Source organism: Pteropus alecto, unplaced genomic scaffold (assembly GCF_000325575.1).
Source record: "Pteropus alecto unplaced genomic scaffold, ASM32557v1 scaffold86, whole genome shotgun sequence".
NCBI classification, from domain to species: Eukaryota; Metazoa; Chordata; class Mammalia; order Chiroptera; family Pteropodidae; genus Pteropus; species Pteropus alecto.
In genome coordinates this window covers 6042215-6048809 of record NW_006442109.1, presented here as the reverse complement: position 1 = coordinate 6048809, position 6595 = coordinate 6042215, and the positions used below count along the sequence as shown (strand labels likewise).

The 6595-nt window shown below is 38.3% G+C and overlaps 1 pseudogene; it reads right to left on the bottom strand.

Annotated features, from left to right (window-relative positions):
* Positions 1-5258: 5258 nt before the first annotated feature.
* Positions 5259-6340, bottom strand: LOC102889265 (annotated as a pseudogene).
* Between the last annotated feature and the right edge of the window lie 255 nt (positions 6341-6595).

The following is a 6595-nucleotide window of genomic DNA, read 5'->3' as shown; positions in this document are numbered from 1 at the left end:
TGCTTTGCAATGTAAATACCAGGCAGGGGAGTCATTCGCTTTTCTTCCCTTCAAGTTTAGAGCAGCTCGGTACTGGCTTGGAGTAGTATAGATAAAATGTACACTACCTCCTGGCAGGTCATTCTGTTTTTGCTTATGAATGCCTAATACTTCACATTCAGCTTGATATTTTCCCCCTTCTATTACACAATACCATATCGAATGCACACCTGTGAGGCTATCAAATGTCCTCATTGGCTGTCAGATCTCTAAGCTTACCTGTAGATTGTTAAGGCAGTTTTAAAATGAATTTCACGGTTCCCACGTGGAACTCACAGAGTCATTGTCTTGTCACTATGATAAAATAGTACAGTTGTCACTTAAAAGTTGTTTGTTTTTTGTTTTTTTTTTTTAAATGCATACAGCTCCTCGTATTCTTAGGTGGTCTCCCATCCAAGAGCTAACCAGGCCAGATCCAGCTTAGCTTCCAAGATCAGACAAGATCAGGCACATTCAGGGTGGTATGGCCATAGACTAAAAGTTAAGTTTTAACAATACAATCTCACATAGTTTCCTCTGGAACACTATTTGTCAGGTTTAAATTCTTTGGCTTGTTGCTGACAGAGTTTACAGGAGAAGGAACAAGTTTTAGTTAAGCAGATCTATTTTAGGAAAAAAAATAGACCCTACTTTCAATAATGTTTACATTAAAATTATATCTCTGATATTTCTATCTCTATCTGAATTGTAAGTACTTGTTAAAGACAAGAAACATAATGTCCTTATGGGATAAAACCTACCCCTAAGCCAATGCCAGGTGTCTTATTTGAGTTGCTGGAGATGGATTGTCAATTTTATTGTTACAACATCAATATTTAGTCTTTCAAAAATGTGATTATTTTTATGTTTGCCTATTATTCTGTTTCTTAGGAAGCAAGACCTAAAATAAACTTAAAGTTTATAACCTGGATAAAGAACTGACTCAAACACTTCTGTCATTGAAGATGTATTTTAGATATTAAAATGTCACTTTTGAAGTATTCCATTTTGTGGAGAGGAAAGGTCTGAGAAGTTTCTCAGTTTTATGTGTGCCTGATTTATTAATCAAATGCATATGTGATTTCAAAAACATCATTTTAAGAGATCTATTTATTTACTATTTCTCAATATGCCACATATTCACTGTTCATTTAAGATGCTTCAACCATAAATGAGGCTGATATAGGAATGATATAGGTGGGGACAGAGATAGAAAATAAGTTTCTGGCATTCTGTGTGTTTTTAAAATTATTTGGAAGCAATATTGAGAAATATTCCTTAAGCAGTTGCCAACTTATACTTTGCAGTAAACTTTAGTTTGCTGTCCAAAGACATTTCCTTACAGGAGGAAAACACAAATCATAGGTATAGATCTACTTAGTATTTTCTGGAAATTCTTGCAAACTGCCTAACCGTTCTATCCTTTAGAGCTGAAAACAAAACAACTGAAATCCCATATGTGGTTGCAAAGGCAAAAATTTTCTTATCTGTTTTGTTGTCATTATCATTATTATGATCATTAATACTAAGGTTAGGAAAACTGCTTTCTATTGGCTTTAGGTATATCTTTGGTCACCTGCAAAACCATTTTTAAAAAATGAATAAATGAATGGATGAGATGTATATGCTTATGGCTGAATTGGGGAAAGAACTGGAGGATCTTAAGTATTTTGTAGTTTCTATGTGAGTAAGCATTACCACACCCATGTTCATCTTTTCCTAAGCTGCTTCCTGCATGAATCGTTCTAAAGTTCTCCCAGACACAGTGGGACTCCCAAATGCCTGTGATGTAAAGCCTCTGCAATGTGAGAATGTGTAGGAAGTGTTTTTAAGATTTTCTTTCCCAATCATCTTGCTTTCTGGCAGATGACACAATTGAGGTGCAATATGTAGGTGGACATTTTCTAAATTATAAAATATAGGAGAGTAGTGGGTGACTACAGAGGCAATGACATTAACAAAGTAGCAAAGAAAATAAGATTTGAGAGTTAGAAAAAGCAATAATTCTTTCACAATTAATAAAGAGCTATGAAATGTGATGCAAATAGAAGAAATAAAGCAACTAAAAACATACACCCAGCACTCTGGGTGTAAGAAGTGCCAGAAAGGCAAACATCATTTTATTTTTGAACCCCAAACTTTCATTTTGTATGCTTTTCCACTAACCTAATTGACTATCTTTGGATTTTACACACACACACACACACACACACACACACACACACACACACACACACCCTTACATACAAAAGTATAATGTAAGCAAATGTGATTCTTTATAAAACAAAATTAGAGCATGAAGTACCTTCCAAATATAAAATAAAAACCAGAGAACGTCCTCTTTGTGGAGGATTTCATATGGTAACATTGGGTGGTTCAGTCCCAAGTCACTGGACCAGGGAGCATGCCACTGTGAGTTTAGCAGCAGTGGGGGTTTCGATTCTTAGCCTTGGAGACAGACACTAGGTTTTGTTGTTACAACTAAGAGCAGATCCATCTTTCCAGGACTGACTGACTGCAGACTGATGTGTAAAATCAAAATGCCAGTTTCTTACTGTACCATGAAACATAAAACTGTCACATAGGCAGGAGTCCTTGCATTGACATGATCAGCTCACTTCCTCTCTATAGAAGACTAACAGTGGAAATCAGGCTGGCACTAGAAGATTATATAATGAACATGGACTCAGAACACAGGAAGTAAGACCAACTGATCAGCTGAAACTATTCATCTGGCGGTGGCCAATGCAGATGCCTCTAGGGGCCAAGCAAATGAGAGACCTGAGTGAGGGTACTGGTGAGGGCTGTGGACAGCTAGAGAGTTGTCTGCAGGGGACAGCTCTTAGACAATTCTAGCTGAGTGCTGCCATATGGGAATGTGGGCCTTTTCAAGAAAATTAATAAATAGAGAATCTTACATAAAACCTTTTCATTTAAGAAAATGTTTCCAGTTAATTTGAATATTAAAAGAAAAGCTACAGGAGCCAGACAAATCCATCCGTGAGCCAGGTTAGCTGTCCGGCACTCCAGCTTGCATCCTCTGCCTGGAGTTTCCATAGACGGATGTGTCTGGCTCAAGGAGGGGTGGTCTTACTATGAGACGCGAGTGATTAGAGTCCCCTGAACAATGTTTAGACAGCTATAGCCAACACTTGCCTTAATAATACTAGTTTTCCTATATTTCTGTGATGGGCCAACATCACCCCCTTCTACACACCTTCGATGAACACATTTTTTAAGTATCATAACATATTCATTCTTTCATAGCCCAGTCTTGCTGACCTGACAGCTGCTTGGTCTATAAGCAGATTTGCATTCTTAGCTCTGATCACTACATATTCATTGCATGGTTTAATGCTCAAAGTCAATCTCCATTTCCCTTATATTCAAGTTCTGGGGGGACAAATCACTGTATATCCATGAACTGACACCACTGTCTTATCAAATGTATGTCATTTTATCAGAATAATAATTTTAGTTTTTCCCGTTGGACCTGGGATAAATTATTTTTCCTACCTTTTGATAAAAGCAGTGATCTCCTAGGTAGCTTGCTTAAGATAGAACTCATCAAATGGGCCATCTGTATCATATCTGTATTATAGTTTTGAAAAGATAGAATAATATTTGAGATCTGTTTAGGATAAAATAAACTGCAGAAATGATTATTAACGTTTTTTTTTTCTAATCACAGCTGGCTCATTAGATATGTTATTTTAAAAATCAGCAGCACAGTCATAGAAACATTTTCTTCTCAATTTGCCACACCAGTAGGCATATGGTGCTGATGCCAGCATGACAAAATTAAGGCAGCAAGGCCTTAAAAAACAACTCACATTATTATGTTTTACTTGCGTGCTAACTTGAGATTGAGCAGCTGTTCAACAAGTGTAGGAGGCATTTCAGAGACAGATTTTAGATCTGGACCTGAGATTCTGCAGGATGGAATGGAAGGTTCTGTTCTCTCAGGTGCATCAGTGTGGGCATCAGCTCCTACATTTGCAATTTAACCTGTACCTCACCATCTCCAGCCCTCCAGAGAGAAATTAAAATAAGTTTTATTTTGGCAGTCTGATCTGAAAGAAGCATTAGGATATTTGGTATTTGGAGACATTTTACCTGACAAATGACACCTGGCCCTAAAGTTTTAGTTTACTTAAACAATTAACCTATGCAGGGAGAATTTCCAGAGCAGCTAATTGAAGAGAGAGGAAGCTGCTTCAGTAATCCTTTATAGAACCTACAAGTCCATCATTTTTCTTTTGCTTATGAACCTGGGATAAATTATTTTTCCTACTTATCCAAATCATATCAATAAAAGAAATTTTTTGTTGTGGAAATTTTCAAACATGCACAAAACTGGAGGGAATAATACGATGAATCCCCATGTAGTCTCCAACCATTCTCACCCATTTTCAACATATGGCCAATTTGTTTCATTTATACCCCAACCTGACATTTCTACCCCCAATGGATTATTTTAAAGTAAATCTCAAACAGTACCTAAAGTATTTCAGTGTGTATCTTTAAATAATACTCTTTTTCTAAAACACACAGTAGCAGTCATATTAAAAATTAGACAATAATTCCTAAATATAATCAAAGATCTAGTCAATGTTCTAATTTTTCTGATTATCTCCTAAATATTTTGTAATTGGTTTGTTCAAATCAGGATCCAAACAAGTTCCACATATTATATTTGGTTGTTGTGTCTCATAAATACCATTCTTTCTTTTAAAACAATTCTTTATTGGGATATAAAATAAAGATACAGAAAATTACACAAATGTACAACATGAATTTTCATAAAAGCGAACACCTTAGTAACTACTATCAAGGTCAAAAAATAAAACGCTGCTTTCCATTTCAGAAGCTCTTTCCATAAGACTCACCCCAATGATAAAAACTTTGTTCCCCAATTATTTTTATAGTAATTGCTGCTTTGCAATAGCTTTACCACTCAATTGTGATAAGATGATCCTGGACATTATAATATAGTTTTTCCCATTAAAAAAAAAGATGTATTTTAAGTTTTAACCTAATCATCGCTTTCTTTTCCTTACATTCTATCTGATAGGTTCTCTCCCCTGGCAAATAGGACATATGGGATTGGGAGGGATGCCAAGAAATCTTTGGTCCTGTAGGGCAGAGGGTGTTCTTCAGGTTAAGGGTTTGGAGGAAGGGGAAAGGGTGGAGCTGCCTCTGTCCTTTAGTCCTGATGAAGGTGAGGAGATGCAAGTCCATTAAAAAACATTCGCTTCCAACCAGACTCCTTTCTCAGTGGTGTGGGTGGGTCCCATTCCGTATTCTAGTTTCTCTCCATGCTCTTGGCTCCTTTCTTGTTAACAATCATCATGCTGGTCCTCATTATGAAGCAGGTCCCAGTGCAGCCTGCTGTTCTGGCTAGGTGACCAGCTATGTGACCTCCCCTGGCACTCACACTGCAGGACTCAGCTTCAATGTAATGAAGATACCTTTCAAGAGAGGAGATAAGGACCCAGCAATGCTCATCACTGACAACCTCATGAGACTGTTTGATAATGGTAACAGCGGTGAGCAGCGTCTAAATGGCCCTATAATCCTCTGCACTGGCTCCAGATATCGCTTTGGAAATAACATTGCTGGAAATTGTTGTTTCACTTGATGATCTCTTCAAATTCAGCTTCACTCACCATAGAGGTTGGAATGCCCAAATCTTGGCTGCCATGGTGGTTCAGAGAGTTCAAAGCCTTCATGTGAATATCTGGTAGAGGCTCCACTGTAGCATTTGGTGAGAAAATGATGGCCGGACTGAGGTGAAGGGCAGGTGTACTGGCCCAGGGGGAGGTACAGCTAAATGAGGAGGTAACAGAAAACACATGAGATGCTAGTAGTGGATGCCAGAAGGAGTAGGGACTCCAAAGTTTGAGGAGAGAAGTGGTGGGGAGGGAAATAGGGGTGGGGTCAGATCCATCGGGTGAAGGGCTGAAGGAGAGTGACTGAGGTAGATAAAAGGTTCTTGGAGGGTATGGCTCATCCACAAGCAGAATCGCTAGAATCTCGGGCATGGTCCTGAGGAGCTATTCCCACTTGAGACTCAGACATATTCAATGTTTCTGAGCCTGTGCCTCAAATTGTGACAGATTCTCCTAGGTTGCTGGCCTTATGTCCATTTTTTCTCCTTTCAGAACTTTTCCTGGGAAGAGGTCCAACAATTTGTGGACAGAATCTTCAGAGGCGACCAACTCCCATACCCTTCAGACTGGCCACAGACTCCTACCAAGCAAATAACCTGGATCAGCTGCTGGTCTCCACAGTAACTTCCATTACTTGTTTGCACTGCCATTTGTGAAGACTCGCCTTTCCTAAATTATTATCATTCTTATTTATTCTGTATCTGACTTATTTTCAATGTGTAAAACATTAAATGGTTCTGTTTCCACCTTCGTCGAGAAAAAAAAATCTTTCCTGATTTAGCTCCCAGATCTTGAATCTCCCAGAGAGCTGTCAGACCCTAAGTAACTACTTAGGGCAGACCCTAAGTAACACTTGTTAGGTTTCCTGGATCCCATTTCCTTCACATATCTTCCCTCTGAGGAGC